The sequence below is a fragment of the Neophocaena asiaeorientalis genome, unplaced genomic scaffold, assembly GCF_003031525.2.
Source record: "Neophocaena asiaeorientalis asiaeorientalis breed wild unplaced genomic scaffold, Neophocaena_asiaeorientalis_V1.1 scaffold535, whole genome shotgun sequence".
NCBI classification, from domain to species: domain Eukaryota; kingdom Metazoa; phylum Chordata; class Mammalia; order Artiodactyla; family Phocoenidae; genus Neophocaena; species Neophocaena asiaeorientalis.
Genome location: NW_020173616.1, coordinates 306,365 through 325,049, shown reverse-complemented (window position 1 = coordinate 325,049; position 18,685 = coordinate 306,365). Strand labels below are relative to the sequence as shown.

Sequence of the window (18,685 nt, the reverse complement as noted above, 5' to 3'; positions counted from 1 at the left end):
CTCAATTTAAGTAATGGACACTGGCAGTTTCTGTGGAAAATGAAGAGGAAAAAGAGTAAGGGAAATCTCACTTTATCAAACAACTAACTAGACCAAGTATGTCAAACACATGCATTTTCATTTCACTAAAGAGAACAGGTTCAACAGAGCATTAAAGAATATATTATCACAGAGACAGGTCTATGCCAGCATATCAAATCAGGATACATCCAGGTTACCTTCCTGATTTATGGGTCCCACAGCATCCTTCTGCCTACGTTGAGTCCCATGATAAGAGAGGCAGATTAATTCTAAAGGCATATGTCATCCTTCATCTTCTCCCCCATTCTCCAACAATTATAAATAAGATACTAACATCCAAGGGACAATCAAATTAAGAGCTATAAATACAGCAGGCATGGTCTAGATCACAGTAAAACAAACCCAGGTCAGGCATCCCATGTTCCCTAAAATACAAAAAATATGACAGCCTGCATGTATTATAGCTCTTGGTCCCCCTACCCCCAAAAGCAGCAATTCCTGACTTTATATCCCTAGCTTCTTTGCCACTTGATCTTTGTGTTATGGGTTTTTTTTTTTTACAAGCAGTCCACTTTTGTAAAATACATTTGATAACTGTCTGGGTGCCTAACATTCATTCATTCATTTATTCATTTCTTAAAGAAATCTCCAGTTCCTTCAATTCTCCAATATATGTGTATTTTGATTTAATGTGGAATAAGAATAAATTGCTAGTCAGAATTATTGTTACTGTACTGCTCATAAGGAGAGTTAACATTAGGAATCTGATGACAGTATTTCAATACCTAAAATATGTTATGTTGTGTGGCACCGTCGCCATGAAAAACTAAAGCTAAACAGTACAGATTTTAATTTCTTTAGACATTACAGTGGAAAGGAGTCATTTTAAAACATTTTAGACAGCTAAAGATCACGGAGCATGTGTGTGAGAGGACAGTACCTCAGTGAGCATAATTATTTTCATTAGGGGACAAGGAGTAGACACAATCTTTTTTAAAATGTTCCATTTTACTGCCTCAGAAGTAATTACAGTAATCATGTACTGTATTTCATGTACCAGTATGACACTACTGACCCAAGATCAGTAGGTTAAAGGCTTTGAATTGTGTATCCAGAAGTGAGGACTGTCTTTTCACTGATTCATTGATGTGCTCTGACCCAGCAGCCCCTTGGAACATGTGTTTGCAAGGGCAAGGACTAGGGCCATGAGAGCAGCCTGTAGCCATGTAATTGAATAAAGCTAACCAGCCCTCACAGGGGTCAAAACTATGACATCAGCCATGGCTTAATTAGAAAAAGAGCCACAGGTAAATAACTAGCCATCAAGGTGCCTCATTAGTTTAGAAATACAGAGGGTATAATGCCCCTAGAAAAAGAGTCTCATTCTAGGGAAAGCAGGAGCTAAAGGGAGCTCTGGCTTCTTTGTGGTTTTCTCAGTTGGTTTACAGATGATCCCAAAATAAGAAAATTTCAATATTGCAGCCTCTTCCATAAGAAGATAGGTCAGATCTCCAAAACTGTGGCAGATCAGCATTCAGGAAGTTATCTGCAACAGGTTCATCCTCTCAGAGGCCAGTTAGACCAAGGATTTTCAAAAATGTGGCCCACAGAACTCCAATGCTTAGTTTATTTCAACAAGCATTTAGTGAGTTCCTTTTAAAAAAATGTGCCAGGTATTATATGTATTATGCTTTGTGTTGAAACCTTTAGGTTAAGTATGGCACCGTGTCTGTCCATGAGAAGCTGACAGACACATATATATATACATCTTGATAAAAATGTATAAAAAGGGTATAATAGGTTCACAGAGGGGAGGCTCTTAGAGGAAGCTATAAAGGTTAGGCAGACAGAATGAGGATGGGGTGGTTGGCAGAGGAGAAAACAAAGGCATTTGAGGAAGAATGTTCAGAATGAACAAAGGCACAGGTATGTGGAATAACATCAGAGAGGTGGGAGCAGATGGGGCCTCAAATAGTTTATAATTAAAATGTGAGCCAGGGCTTTTTTTCCCTAGAGTTTTTAACTTTACCTTTGCTGTGAAATTCATTTTCCCTATGGTTTAATTTCATAGAGGGAGTTTTTAAATTACAGTTCCCTTTCTCTTATCTCCAAATGATAGCAAGTACACATATTTGCAGAGAGAAATAAGCAGGTATTATTATTAACAATAGGATATTTTCTTTAAATGAGTAATCGCAGAAATTCACTGAGTCTAAGTATGTAGAGACAGAATCTGTGGGGTGATGCTGTGGAATAATTAAAAAACCCTCCCCTCAAAAAATCTAATATTTGAAGGAAGAAGACAAACACAAATTACTGGATTACGTTGGATAAGGCAATGACCAAGGAAGAAAGTAGCCAAACTAAGGCGTTCAAAAATTTGAGTTTTTGTCTTCAAATGGAAGGAAGGGTTAAGCTAATATTAAATACCACCTCAATAATCTAGATAATTGTGACAAATCCTATCTATACTGACTGACCATGCCAGAAATCAGAAATGCAAATGACTGACAGAAAACCCCCTTATACTTATTTTAACTATGATGCAGATATGGAATAATATAACAATATCAATGCTTTCAAATATTATTCTAGAGAAACACATAAACAAAATGTATATCCATACAATGGAATATTATTCAGCCTTAAAAAAAATAATGAAATACTGAAACATGCCACAACATGGATGACCCTTGAAAACACTGGGCTAAGTGAAAGAAACCAGACCTAAAGGGCCACAGATTGTATGATTTGGGAGGGTTGAGGGGAAAATGAGGAGTGACTAATTAATGGGGTACAGAATTTCTTTTCAGGGTATAAATAGTTTCTAAAATTAGTGGTAATGATCGCACAACTCCGTAAATATACTAAAAACGTTAGAAGGGCGAATTGGATGGTATGTAAATTACATCTCTACGAAGCTGTGACTTTTTTTTTAATGTGATTTTTAGGTCCCTTCAGCGTAACCAACAGGCATTGTGCTTTCCCGATAGTCTGCTTTCCAGTCTACCAGCCTCGACTCCTTTCCCATCCCTGCCCCCAAATACTGACACGGATACGAAAAGGACGGAAAAGGACAGCAATGAACAAAAGGCTCCATCTTGAAAGAACTAATGAGTTGTAACAAAACTTAAAGGAGACGCGATCCGAAGTGAACAAGATGAGGAGTGGCTGCGGTTCGTGACAAACTTTCATTTTGTTGGGCTATTATTTTTGTCTTAAGGGCAGAAACATCAGACCCCGGAAGTAAGCCAACTTCTGCGGGGCAAACACGGCTCGTTTTCCGGCACGCACTGCCTTTACGGCCCATTTCAAAATTCAAACCGCTCGCTCTCGTGGTCCTACGTCACCACGTACTTCTCGCGTCACCTCGCCGGCCAATTCCCATATTTCCCCTCTCTTGTCAGTTGAGCCGGAGCCTGACAGCTTACCGCCGACTACACCGCGCCACCGCCAGCCTCTCTTCGGTGGACGCCAACAGCTTTGAGATAAGCAAAATGGACAACAGACACGAGCTCCCTGAGGGACTCCTAATCAAAGTCACCAAGAATCTCTATGACGCCAGAAAAATGTTCATCGGTGGAATACCCCACGATACCAGTAAGCAAGCTCTTCTTGAATACTTGGCCCAATTTGGCGAGATAATAGACTTTACTATTAAAACCCATCCAGTCAGTGGTGTTCCCAGGGGGTTTGGATTTGTGCTTTTTAAAGATCATGCCACCGTTGAAAAGGTGCTCCAAGTCAAAGAGCACAAACTGGATGGCAAAACAATCGATCTTAAAAGGGCTAAAACCATAGAATTTATATCTCTGCCAAGAAAAGTTTTTGTCGGAGGGTTGAATCCTCGTATGTCTGAAGTAAAAATCAGAGAGTATTTTGGGGCATTTGGTGTGATTGAGAATATTGAGCTTCCAGTGTATAAAGGAACAAAGAAAAGACGAGCTTTCTGTTTTATCACATATACTGATGACAAACCAGTGAGAAGGCTGTTAGAAGCCAGGTACCATCTGACTGACTCTGGGTGGTGTGAAATAAAAATTGCACTCCCGAAAGAATCTTTCAAGTCACAATGCAGAGGAGGAAGAGATGTTCCATTTGCCAGGCTAGGCAACTACTGGGAAGGAAGAAGCTTCCAGGCAAACCCAAGTCCTTGCGGAGCAAACCCAAATGCTTTTGGCGCAGACCCAAATGTTTGCGGGGCAGTTGGAGGCGGAGGTGGCAGAAGCCTTTCTACTGTTTTTATGCCTGTTCCCTTCTCAACCAGTAATGAAGGGTTTAATTTTCCTGATCAAATGTATGGCTATTTCCCTAATGCCTACAATAATCAGCCAATTTTTAATACCTATGGTGGAGATTATTTGCTTAGCCGTAACTATGGGATCCATGGGTGTGTAACTGCATTTACTAATTAAAATGTGCAAGTAAACGAAGCGGCTCCCTTTGGTACTGCTTACCAAGGGTTTACCAGCTTTTCTGAAGACGAAGAATGAAGCCACTGCAGAGTCACTCTAACCTCGAAAGAAAAAGTTATGTTACTGAAATAAGAAATGACTGAATGACTGTTTAGTAGGACGTTGTCACTAACTTTTGAAACTGTTTACAGCTGTTTATAAGAACCAGTTTTTATTTTCCATAACCTTTTGACATTGGAGCAACAAGAAGATAACACAAGGATTTGAGACTTTTATTTTATGAAAGTTAATGTTTTCTCAAAAAATAAATGTTTACTAGCTTTATATGCAGCTCTATAGTGGCTTCTGTTCCGTGTTGGTATTTTGTTTTGTTTTTTTCGGTGAGAGGAGTGGGAGAATTTGGGGTCCTTTTTTTTGTTTGTTGTTTGGTCTAGGGTGGTGGTTTTGGGTTAGAACTATCATCCACATTCAGACCTTAAAGTTTCCCTTTAGATTTGCTATTCAACCAGGTCCTTCCTTCATTCAACAAACATTAAGAGTTATTCTAAGACAGAAAGTATATTCAAAGCAGGAGATTCAGAGAGAATCAGCCCCAGTGTTAAAAGAGGCAGAAGTAAACCAGGAAACACAATATAGTGTGGTAAGTCCTAAATAAGGCTTTGTGAAGGATGATGTGGTATTACAGACACAGGGCATCTAAAACAGGTCTTGAGAGGGAGTGGTCCAAGGTGGAGTGCATACATAGGCCTTTGCCAATGGACTGTGCTAAGAAGAGAGAGAATACCAAGCAGACATGCAAAGGAATTGAAGCAGGAATTGAGCACACACTTTTGGAAGAGAGCAAAGAAAGTTTTTAAGGGCGGAAACAAAGTGCATATGGAAAATAAGGAAAAGGAGGTGGGCAGGGGGCTTGAGCATGTCTGCCAGAATCTCATGCAAGCCACATATGTAATTTAAAATTTTCTAATCACATTTTTTAAAAGCAAAAAAAGATGAAATTCATTTTAATAATAAACTTTATTTAATATAAACAAAATTTCATTTCAAGATATCAAGATAACTATTCATGAGACTTTTTACATCATTGCTTTGGTACTAAGACATTGAAATCTAGTGTGTATTTTACTTTTACACCACATCTCAGTTCAGACTAGCTACATTTCAAGTGCTCAATACATGTGGCTAGTGGCTATCATATAGGATAGTGCAAACCTAAATTACAAAGGGCCTACATTACATGCTAAGAGGTTGAAGTCTATCTTTAAGTCAATAAGGAGAAATTAAAGGATTTAAAACAGGGAGTTACATGAAACAAAAAATATACATGCCTAACACTGAGCTCCATGCTAGGATTCGAATATCAATGAAACTCAATCTCTGCCTTCAGGTAACTCATTGTCGAGAAGGAAAGACAGACATGAAACCAAGATTCTGGTGGGACTAAATTTAAAATGTGAGGAGGGGACTTCCCTGGTGGCGCAGTGGTTGAGAGTCTGCCTGCCAATGCAGGGGACACGGGTTCGTGTCCCGGTCCAGGAAGATCCCACATGCGGCGGAGCAGCTGGGCCCGTGAGCCATGGCCGCTGAGCCTGCGTGTCCGGAGCCTGTGCTCCACAACGGGAGAGGCCACAACAGTGAGAGGCCCGCGTACCGCAAAAAAAATGTGAGGAGGAAGTCAATTTTACTTAGAAAGAATCATATGTATTTACTCTCCTTACTAGAATACAAATATCCTGAGGCTAAATATATTGCACTCTTTTCTGTATTCTCCTTAGCATCTAGCAAGCTAGATAGCTTGATAGCAAACTACAGCTCTTGCACAGAGTAGGAACTTAAAAACAAATATTGAATAATGACAGAGGAGCAAAACTGAGAAGCAGATACAGTATTATGAATAAGAGAAAGAAACAGGAGGAGGCAACATAAAACATGAGGTAATTATTTTCATTTTTAGTAGGAAATGTTTATTATTTAAATATCTGAGCAAGTTGTATTCCTTTGATGGTGGAGGAATTTTAAATATATAAATACACTTTGTTAAGAATATGGAGATTAAATGGAATAATAGATGTGAAACTGTTTTGAAAAGTTGAAATAACTGTACAGAAATCAGGTGTTATACACACACACACACACACATACACACACTCCAGAATAGGCTTGCAATGGAGATTTTGATGCTTATTGCCCTTTGGTACTACAGTATATTATATCAAACTGCAGTTTGAAAATACCAGGAGATCAATCAACTGAGTTAATTTAAATATTGTTCCACATAATGTTTTCTTTTTAGAAAACTCTATAAAAATAGGTATGCTCTGTTGCTACAAAGTAAAAGAGAATCCCCAGGTAGGCTAATAAGAAAATTCACAAAACTAAATGGTATTATGCAATAGTTGAAATCATGAATCTGTCTGTCTGTATGTATCCAAGACCAAGGACAAACATACAGATTCCTCCAACAGAAAGTATTTAGGAGGAATCGGCTTTAATTTACCAGAGTTAACTTGATGAAGCTAGGTGATTTTGATTAAGAGCTTTTGTTACTGGTCCCACTGAGAATTAACTTGTCTATTGAGCCAGACAAAATATAGCTATATCCACATTTGGCTCTTTGAACTAAGGAATTAAACTAAATAAAGTTTCAGCCAATTCAGAATCAGTGTAGCAGATGTTTTGATATTTCAGTTTTAGAAATTATATAAATTTATTTTTTCCTGTTCCAGCTGGTTCATTTGTTGATTAAGGTTAAAAAATTCAGTAGAAAACAAGTAGGGATTGGTTCAGATTTCAGCATGTAAGTTCAGCAAATTAGCTTAAATTCATTATTTTTCATGTGGAGGTCTTATGCTTAGTTCAAGGAATTTAATTTAGTTGTTAGAAATTAGGTTATGCAATGTCAGAGTTATGTCAAATCAACTATTTCTGATCACAGTGGTCCTATTAACCCTCAGACAGCTATGCATGTGTTTATGTATATGTATGTATTTAGATGCTATCTTAAAAAAAAATAAGATGTGAAAGTCCCAGTTCAAGAGTTTGTTATGGTTCTTAGGATAATGGCTAAGTCATATTTTCATTAGGTCTGGATTGACTGTAGAAATGCTTATGTAGCAATAATTATAAGCCCTAATGGCTGACCCAAATTGAAACAGCCAAGTTTAAATTCCTGACATTAGAAATGGATATTCTAGTAAGACTAGTTATTAGTCAACTTTATTCTTCTCAGAGTTTGTATGCTACTGGTGTTTACATCTCCATATTTGAGGAAACTAGATTTTTGAGAAGAGCAAAAGCTGTTAAAGAGTGAGAAAATAGGACTTATAAAAGAAATTTTTAAGGGGACTGGGTTATTATAGAGAAAATCTGCCTGAGGGATAATTAAACACAACCCTTTAACATTTTGAGTAGCTCCTAAAGAAAAGCGAGCAAAGCTAGATGCAGTTTCTGAGGTGAGTCAAGCTGGAGTCTATAGTTTTGCTTTTCAGGAAAAAGACATTTAAAATTATGTCATGACAGTGTAACTAATTCCAAATACATATTATCTATGGATTTAATGGAATCCCCATTTCTGAATATACTTAGAGATAAAATTCTATTGTCTTTGGTCTAAATCCATGGTTCTCAAACCTGGCTTGTCATAAGAATTCCTTAGAAGGCACTGGAAAAAAATTCCTGCACTCTATAACTCCGGGGAAACTTTATTCAGTAGGTCTGGTTTGGAGCCAGGAATCTATTCTGTAAAGCTCCTCACTTGGATTCTAATGATGAATCCCATGGATATAACTAAATAGAAGTCCAAGATCAAGATGCTGGCAGACTTGGTGTCCGGCACTGGCTTCCTGGTTCAAAGCTGGCTATCTTGTCACTGTCCTCACGTGGCAGAAGGGTTAAGGGATCTTACTAAGGTCTCTTTTATAAAGGTACTAATCCCACTCCTGAGGGCTCTGCCCTCATGATCTAATCACCCCCCAAAGACCCCACTTTCAAATTCCATCAACACTGGGGATTAGGTCTCAACAAATGAATTTGAGGGGGAACACATTCAGTTTATGGCAGAAACCTTTTAACCTTCAGATTCTTAATTCTGTGATAAGTGTCATATGAAGAGCTCATTCAACTCTAGGGCTTTTTGACTATAGGGTTAATATTCACATGAACCAGTCAGTTTTTTTGTTTTGTTTTGTTTTGTTTTGTTTGCGATACGCGGGCCTCTCACTGTTGTGGCCTCTCCAGTTGCGGAGCACAGGCTCCGGACGCGCAGGCTCAGCAGCCATGGCCCACGGGCCCAGCCGCTCCACGGCATGTGGGATCTTCCCGGACTGGGACACAAGCCCGTGTCCTCTGCATTGGCAGGCAGACTCCCAAACACTGCGCCACCAGGGAAGCCCCGAACCAGTCAGTTTTTACTTCATATATACCCCAAAGATCCTCAACTGTATAAAACAGCATTAGTTAAAAAATTTTATAGTAGCCCTTGAAGCATATTTCCATTGAATTTAAGTTATATGAAAAATCAAACATCTCTTTTCAGAGAAGTAGAGGAGACCCCTCTGCTAGTTAACACACTATGATACAGTAGTATTGTAAGGCATGCAATATTTTTTAAAAAGATGGACATTGGAGATGGAATTGAGCTTAGAAAATAGTAAAATTTGTAATTTATGGAATAAATTACATTTTCTATAAATTGTCTCTTTTTTTTCCTTTCCCCCAATCATTAGATTTCTCACTTGCTAATTCTACAATCTGTATTCTTACAAATACATGGTAAATCTTCCCAAATGTCTGCTGTGAAACTAGCCCTGAAGTGCAGACAAGATTCTATATTTTATGTTAATGGTTGCTTAGAATCCTTTTTAGTGATACATAGCTTTCAAGCATCCCTTATATAGCCAAGGGTTCAAGTTGTGAATAAATGTTTGCCACTTCTAGAAATATATCATAGCCAAAAGCCTATCCTCATACTATGGAAGGGAGCTCTGATGTGATGATACTTGAGATGAATGTAGTTGGTTTCCTGAGCTGATAAAAATCCCTTAATATCCATTTATTCAGTATAATATGTTTTACAATCACTGTTGACATTGAAAGACAGTAACTGATAGGTGTTAATTAATTCCTCTCCATTTACACTTTTCTATAATCTGCAACATTTTTTCTTACATGCAGAAGTGTGTGAAACGGGGACTTTCATAAATAATAGCTGTCAATTTTGCTAGCTATAGTCCTTGCTATAAAATTATAGAATTCATTGGTCTGTAAAAGAACTATGATATAAAATATATTAAAGGATCTATATAAATGCAAATACAACAAAAATATACAATTGATGTTTATGGATTTTGAGTCTTAAATATAAGTAAAAGCTCTGTAGACTACTAGACACAGTCTGATAAAATGTCAAAATGGTTCCCTAAGGGAATCTGAATGATGTTCCAGAATACCATTTTTAATAGCCCCCACTGTTCTTTGATACTCCCTGATTTGCTTGGGGGAAGGGTTGTCACAGAAGTGCTAAAAAGGCACCTAAAAAAATAAAACGATAAGCATATATTGCTTACAGGGAAAAGACACATGGTAGCTGTCTCCAAAAGTTTTCGGCTGAAATTCACTTTTGTAATTACATTTATACAGTCACATGAACACACAGGACTTGTAACTGATTATTAAAACCTTAAAAAATATTTCATTTGAAAAAAATAAATAACCACTACCACCTAGTATTTACAGATTACTGTAAGGTCAACATCTTTGGAGAAAACTAATCAGCTAATAGCCATCCCTACTCTCTATGTAGATGAGTTTTTCTTCCATACAGAGAGAAAGAAAGATTTGAGTAATTTTCCTAGCCCTTGGAGGCAATCAGGGACAAAACTGAAATCTGTTTGCCACGCCTTATATCAAGCAGTAGAGTAGGCTGATTGATTCGTTCTCCCTAGTCTCACAATCTAAAAAAACAAACAAAAAGAACGCCCCCCCAACAAAAAACAACAGTAATAATAAAAATAATAGTAACTACCATATTCCAAGTACTGCCTATTTGCCAGACCTGCACTGAATGTTTACATGTGTTATCTTATTTACTTTAACCTACACAATGACTATTTGAAGAAATATATAATTGGTTATACTACATAAATAATGAAGCCATAGTTATTTGTATATAAAAACACAGCTAGTCAGTGGCAGGCTCAGGCTGTGATTGCAGCTCTTTCTAATTCTCCAGGGCCCGTATGCTTTTTCCTGGATGACACTTCCTCTCTCAGCATAACATCACATGCAAACTAAGTCAGACTACCACTTTCAAGGTCTTCTAAGAAAACATATTCAAGTAAAGATAATAAAGTCCAGAAACATATAGATTAAACATAAAGTGGTTAGGACAGAAGGTGAGATGGCAGTGGTAACAAGAGTAAAAATAAATTGGAGAACAAGAAAACTACTTTGAAATGTAAGTAAAGGATACATTTTCAAATGGTGAAACTGCCATGACACTCAGTTTTTCTATGAAAAATAATTAAGTTCCGAGAAAAAAAGATAATACAGTACTCTTGATGTTTGGTCCTGAATGCTCAACCGACCAAAAATATACTATAGAAAAACGTGTTGTGTTGGTATAAAGAAAAAAAAAGAGAGGGGACACAGCACCAAAATTAGGTTTAAAGAGACTAATCCTTTTGTCTGGTATTAGGAAACTTCATCTTTAAGCTTTGACAAATATTATTTTCAAATATTCCCAAAATATAAATGGAAAATGGAGAGCAAATTTGTGAAAAGTTGGAGGGAGAGAGAGCAAATTGAACTTTTTTCTTGATGTTGCATTTAGGAAACATTCCTAATTCTGATATGTGAGCCTCTTTATTGAGTATCTTTACCTTTTCGCTATATCTTAAAATAATGATGGTAAAAACTGTCTAGAATAATGTCATCACCAACTATACCAGCTTATATGTTATTCCTAACTGGTATGCTCACCTATTTATAAAACACATTAATCTGTGTTTACATCAAGCTGGACCCAAAGCTAAGAATTTTTTTTGCCAGGTAATTTTTTTTTTTTCCAGTGTCCCCTGCATTGGCAGGTGGACTCTCAACCACTGCGCCACCAGGGAAGCCTGCCAGGTAATTTTTTAAAACTATCTCCACCTATGTGTGCACTTGTGCATGTATGTGTGTATAAGAAGCTTTATTCCAAACCTGAAGTTTGCAGCAGATATTGGATTAGATGACGTTTCCTCAGTGAAATACAGAACACAAATAATGTCAGGAGAGGCTAGTTTTAGAAGCTAGAGATGGAGTGAATTAAAATCCCTGAACAGGGACTCAGAAATCTCTTAAGACAACAACTACCAACAGCTAATGTCTTTAGAGAACACCTTCCCCCACAAACTGTGCTAGGATAGAAGAGGGGAAATGCTATAACCAAAAAAAAAAAGGGGGACTTAATTGAAGCTGAAATATTCCTTCTGCCACTGAGTCACCTTGGAAATAACAAATGAAGTAGATGGAGGGAAAAAAAAACATATCTGTGTGTATCCTACGTGAACAGATATATAGTAAGGCATAGAGAGATGTGTGTTTGTATATACATATTCATAAACACAGAGTTTCCTAGAGGACTTCTGAACTCTCAAGAGCCTGTGCAAGTAATGTCTATGATCTAGGAAAAACTCATATTCTTGAAAATGAACTGAAAAGAGAGACTTGCTTTTTATCCACCAACAGTGTGCTGTCTTCAAAGCCAAGGTCCTATATGGATTTTGAGGTTATCAGGAAAAGTATTATCTGTTCCTGTTGCTTTAGAGAGTACCATGGGAGAAACAAACCAGGAAGATTCAGGTGGGAAATGAGAATCAGAGTAAGTTTTACATTAAAAAACAATATTGCAATAGAAGGAGCATTAGACACTACAGGGTAGTAAAAGAAACTGAAACCAAACTTAGCTATGTGACATTTCATACACAGTATGAGCAAAGATTCAATTTTGAGGTTTTAGGTAAATGCACAATTAATTATATGCTACAATTTGGGTCATTCATAAAGATAGCCTTTGAAGTATACTTAAAATAAAAATGTTGCTTCCCCATAAACACTATTCTAAACAATTATCACAAGGATCCATATTAAATTTCCAGTGTTTTATTTTGGTGGTGACTACAGTTATCCACAGAGGGTACCTCCACCATGTCTATGGCTTGAAGCTACAAATGTCATTGCCAGCACCCTCAAGCCATTTGGGCATTTATTCAGTCTTTAGTAAGTGACTTCTGTAAACAGAGTTCTGGACTAGGAGTCTGTGTGTGTGAGAGAGAGGATGTGTGTGTAGAAAGAAAGAAAGTTAATAGGAAGGAAACAGAAGCACAGTTCCCACAGAGGCACCCCGACATTATGACTAAAATGAATTCATCACTGGATTACAAACCACTGAAGAAATAAGTAGCATTATCATAATAATAAATAAATAAACAGCTGAAGACTGGGATAATCCCTGATAAAGTTACAGGGATTGCTACAGTTAGAAAAATCATCATTTGCAGCCATCATAGTAAAGATTGATACAGGCAAAAATTATCAATGGGTACTAAATCTGGAAGGGCCAGCTTGATCAGGCAGGAGTAGGATATTTTCATAGTCTTAAAATATCTTCCCACAGATTACCAATTATTTGCAAGAAAAAAATAATAACTATACCATTGAGAAATTAGCCACATTTCATCTAAATGATAAAATTAGCAACACCGATAAGGTGCAGATGTACATTGTGTGTCTAGGGATGTGACACTCTAGGAAGGACATATCATTTATGTAGTAGTCCACCCCAGGTTGCATAACCCGAATCTAATCATCAGGAAACAAGAGGCAAACTCAAAATGAAGAAGATTATTACTTTTAAAGCCCTGCCTTCTTCAAAGCTGTAAACGTCTTAAAAGACAAAAAAAGGCAGAGGAACTGTTCCCAACTAAAAATACATGATTGGATAAACTGAAAAAGTCAGAACACAGTTGGACATCTCATTCTTAGCAAATACAGACTGAAATATTTACTTTCCAGTGGTTCAGAAAAAGTGTGTGTGTGTGTGTGTGTGTGTGTGTGTGTGTGTGTGTGTGAGACAGGGGACAGAGAGAGAGAGAGAGAGAGTAGGGGGAAGGGGATGCAGGTATTCCTTATACTATTCTTGTAACTTGTCTCAATGTTTGAAATTATTTCCAAATAAAAGTAAAAACTGAGTGAATTTAGTATCCCACTTTTTCCCCTCCCCAACACACTCACATACATACAAAGTGTTGATTTTTTTTTTATACTCTATAACTTGTTTGGTTGCAAGTCCACATCTGCCCAGAAACCTAAACCAGGTACTTGGAAATGTTATTTCACTTGTCCTTTAGCACTATCAGCAAATCTATCATCCGCGACTTTAGGATGCTTCTGTAGACAACGACAATATCATCAAAATATCAGTGTTCCCTAAATCAACTCATAAATATGTAATCCATTTAAAATACCAACAGGATTTTAACTAGACATGCTTATTCTAGAGTTCATATGGAAAAATAAGCAAATAATAATCATAAAATATTGAAAAAGAAGAGCAAGCAGGAGAAACCAGCCCTACTAGGTATTAAAATTTAATATAAAGCCCTAAAATAAAACACAGTCGTGTTGTTACATGAACTTACAGACAGATCAATGCAACAGGATAGAAATGTAGAAATTGAGCCAATGCATAGTGGCATGGAAAAATATAGAATTAAAAAATTAGCAATGGTTAAATGTGAAATGTGAGGTAGGAACTAGGTACGGGAGTGGAAGGGACAATTTTCACTCTGTTTATAGTTGTTCATTTTTGAGCCATGTGAATCCTTTCACAGAATTAAATTAATTAAGTGTAAAAAATCAAACAAAAACAAAACATTCATTTTGTTAAAGTTACTGAATTTGTAATTGTGCCAGAATGAGACAGTAGCCAACTCTTTCCATGTGTTTAGGCACAGGACTCTGTTCTGAATTCAAACCAGATTGTACAAGAAGAAACTAGTGGCTGCACATTCAGGGTCATATTGCAAATAACATCATCTGACAGTTGGTTTCAATATATTCAATACAAGACCCATCAAAAACAATCTAACTTTGATTTTACCTTCCCTAAGGCCAAACAAAGGAAGGGGCTTTTAATCGTGTGATATGGAATATAAATTCTCTAACAGCATCCCATTAGAGTCACAATAAGTCTAATGCTTAGGAATCCTTGAATGTCCATAACCTTGTAGGACATCTGTGAGACATTTACAGGTAGAAAAGGCCTGGCAGCTAACAGACTACCTGCTTAAATTGATTGTAATATATATCACATGTCATATATATGCAAAAAGTTTACTTCTTTCTCTGATAGTTACTTCTTTATAGAAGATGCTTCAAGTTAAGAGGCTAGACAAACCATATAACAGAGAGCCTAAGGGATGTGAGTTGAAAATATTAGAAAGCTTAATTATATGATTATATGACTAACTTTAGGTTATCTAGGATTAACCAGAGCGTAATCAACTGCAAAGGTGTCACCATTACAACATGGGTGATTCACATGCTGCCTTTCACGTAAGAGCATGGGGATTCAATTTTTAGATAACTTACTTTCAAGCTTAATATTGCCTTTCCAGTAAGTGCAGTATCTAGACAATAGTAGAGAGGGTCTCTTGCTCAATCATCTCATTCCATAAAGTCTGGAGATCATATATGAAATGCATTGGTGTTGCTGAATGGGAAAGGACTCAAGGCTGGGTCTGTCCTATGACCAATAGTTATTATTAGTGATCCGTTCTCTTGATAGTCAGTGAAGCAGAAAAACCTTCCTCAGAAATCAAGTGCAATTTTTAACTCCTACTGCTTTAAATTGTGAATGCCAGCAGATGGTGATCTAACCATTTCTTATTAAATCAAAAGCATTGCTAATACGAATCATCAAAGGCAACCTTCTCAGTTCTCACCCAACTGGTCATTGTCCAACATTATAAAATTTAAATAGAGTATATTAACAGATGTTACATATAGTCAAAAAATCCCCAAAGATAATATCTGCCACATCAGAAAACTGTATACATTTTTAATATTTTCATCAAGCTATGACTCAGCTGGCCTTTTGAATAACACTTTCTGAAATTCATTTTGAGGAGTTTTTTCCCTCCTCTTCCTGAATTTTTTCATAGTAATAAAATTGTTCAAATTCTTCCTCTTGATTTTGTTTTCCATTTACCATGTTTCCTTCTAAGGCATAGTTGATGCTTAAGATGCTTCTTTATTTAGTCATTGTCATATGCAGAATTCTAGAATGTCCCCCAATGAGTCGAGCCTTTGTATAATCTCCTCCCCTTGAAAGCTGGCAGAACCTATGACTTTCTTCTAGTCAACAGTGTACGGCAAAGGACTCCCTTCATTAGGTTATGCTATATGGCAAAGGTGTTATGCTACTTTATATAAGACTGTTTTAGCTGACGGGAATGAGGTATTTTCCTGCTGGCTTTGAAGAAATAAACTGCCATGTTGTGAGGGGGCCTGTAAGCAAGGTAACAAGGAACTGCAGGGTCCTCTAGGAGGTGAATGTGGCCTCCAGAAGATAGTGAGCAGGAAAGTGGGGAACTGCAGTCCTATAAATTGCAAGCAACAGATTTCTGCCTATAACCACATGAGTTCGTAAAATGATTCTAGTACCAATTCCAATGTGTGGTGGGGATTTCCCACAACACCAAGCAATTATCTGACACCAGCTGGGTGTCCTACACTTCAACTCAACTGTGACATTATTTATCTGGAGATAACATCAGACTCCACAGGTTAAGGGCTCAGTCCCACAAGACTGCCCCCACTTCTGATGCTAACTGCAAGCCCAGGTTGTCACCTGTGCTTCTGACTCGCTATAAATCAGAGGGTCCCATAACCATCTCCTTAGGTTCGATTAATTTGCTAGAGTGGTTCACAGAACTCAGAGAAATATTTACTTACTAGATTACCACTTTATTATAAAAGAATATAACTTAGGAACAGCCAGATAGAAGAGATGAATAGGGCAAGGTGCGGGGAAAGGGCACGGAACTCCATGCCTTCTCTGAGAGCACCACTCTCTCCAAATATTCATGTGTTTACCAACCCAGAAGCTCTCTGAACCCAGTCCCGTTGGGTTTTTATGGAAGCTTCATTACATAGGCATGACTGAGTAAGCCATTGGCCACTGTGATTGAACTCAATCTCCAGGCCCTCTCTCCTTCCGTGAGGTCAGTGGTGAGGACTGAATGTTTGAACCCTCTAATAACAGGGTTGGTCCTCCTGGCAACCAGCTCCCATTCTTAGCTGCTTTCCAAAAGTCACCAACATAACAAAAGACACTTTTTGGCCCCCATCATTTAGAAAGTTCCAAGCGTTTTAGGAGCTCTGTGCTAGGAACAGTGAGTGGAGACCAAACACATATTTTTTAAATTATAATCACAGTATCACAGCTTGTTGCCTCCAGAAATGAACACAATCTGGTCAAGACCTAGAGCGCAGCCTCGTGAGATCCTGAGATCTCTGATCCTTTGACTAAGATCAGAGGTCTTCTGATTTAGTTAGGGCCATATCAAGATTCCTGAATCATGAAAACTGTGAGATAATAAATATATGTTATTTTTAAGGCACTGAATTTGTGGTAATTTGTTAAGCAGTATATAAAATTAATAAACAGAAACCTCAATTAAATAGACCTGGGAGGCCAGAAGGGGAAACTCTCATACCTTGTGATGATAGCAGAGCCCAACAGGAAGAGGAAAGACTCTTCTTTCCTGGCAAGGACTCAGACAATGAAAAGCCACAGACTCTTTGTTTCCTGTAGCCCTTCCAGCTTCCTTTTCTTCTCTATAAAAGCAGTCTCCTTCCCTTGCCATGCCAGGACTTGCACGTGGCTCAACATGGTTGCAGACTCTCAACTGCAGTTCTCTGCTGATCTGGAATAAACCCATCTTTGCCAGAGAAATAACTGGCAGTCTCTTTGTTTCAGGTCAACAAGTAATAGAAAACTAACACAGTCATTGAATTCTCACTTCTAAGAAACTTTCATTCTTCCAATCAATGAAGTCTCACTTCTAAGAACCTCTTCTTAAATAACAGGAAGATGGGTAGAAAATTCCCTAAGATTCTAAATGGTCGACACCTATGGCAATCCCCAAATCAATTTATTCACACATAGCAATGAGGCAGGATTTTTTAGTGGGGCTTATGGATTACCTTTATTTTATAGTCACATTTCATATATCATGTAGTGAAAACTAGAGCTTTGGGAGCATGTGAAACAGAGAAGATGGTTAATGCAGGATTTGTCAAAATGGGCTCCTGGACTATCTGCATCTGTCACTTGGGTGTTTTTTTAAAATGTGAAGTCCCAGGCTCCTTCTCAGACCTACTGGATGTGAAATTCTGGGGCTCAGACATCTACATTTTAAAGAAGTTCCCCAGAGTATTATTTCTTCATAAAAATTTTAGAACAAATGAATTAGCACTGGTTTACAACCCTGGATGTCCATTAGATATAACTAGAGAGCTTTTTAAAAATACCAATCCCTAAGCCCCTCTCAGTTAATGGAGATTTTCTTGTATTGGGAGCAGACATAGGCAAATGTAAAATCTCCTATGTGCTTCTTTAAGGATCCATGGTTGAGAATCACTGCTTCAACAGGAGTATTGGAGCCTGTTGATCATGATGAAGCTAGGCAATGGTTACATAAATATCAGGTAGGTTGAGTTCTCTTTCACCTAAGAGTTTGTGCTAAAGAGAAAAAAGGAAGACTAAAACTTCAAGACATAAACTGATGTAGAGGAAGTAACCTCAGGAAAATAGAACAAAGAAGATAAGCTAGAATTACTGTTCAATTCCTTTGACTCTAACCTTATTGCTCCTCTTCCAGACATCTTTTCTGTCTTCTCAAGTCTCCCTTCTATACCCCATTTATACACCATACTAACTTTTATTCTCTTTATATACAATAGTTCTTCCTCTTAAGTTGTTCATGTTATTGTTGTCCATTTCCTGTTACAAGGGCATCTAATTTATTAAAGGTTTTACTTCATACACTGTTTGTCCAAGGTGCTTTTCTTTGGGGGGGTGGGGTAGTCATCCTGGTAGGGGGCAACCTGGGTAATCTAACCAAGGTAATCTGTGAGGAATGAGCTGTAGAGTGATATAAGAGTGAAAAATAAGATGTACTTCAACTGTGGGAAGTCAAAAA

At 37.6% G+C, this 18,685-nt stretch overlaps 1 pseudogene; it reads left to right on the top strand.

Annotated features, from left to right (window-relative positions):
- Window positions 1-3,590: 3,590 nt before the first annotated feature.
- On the top strand, window positions 3,591-4,436 carry LOC112401489 (heterogeneous nuclear ribonucleoprotein D-like pseudogene; annotated as a pseudogene).
- Window positions 4,437-18,685: the final 14,249 nt, after the last annotated feature.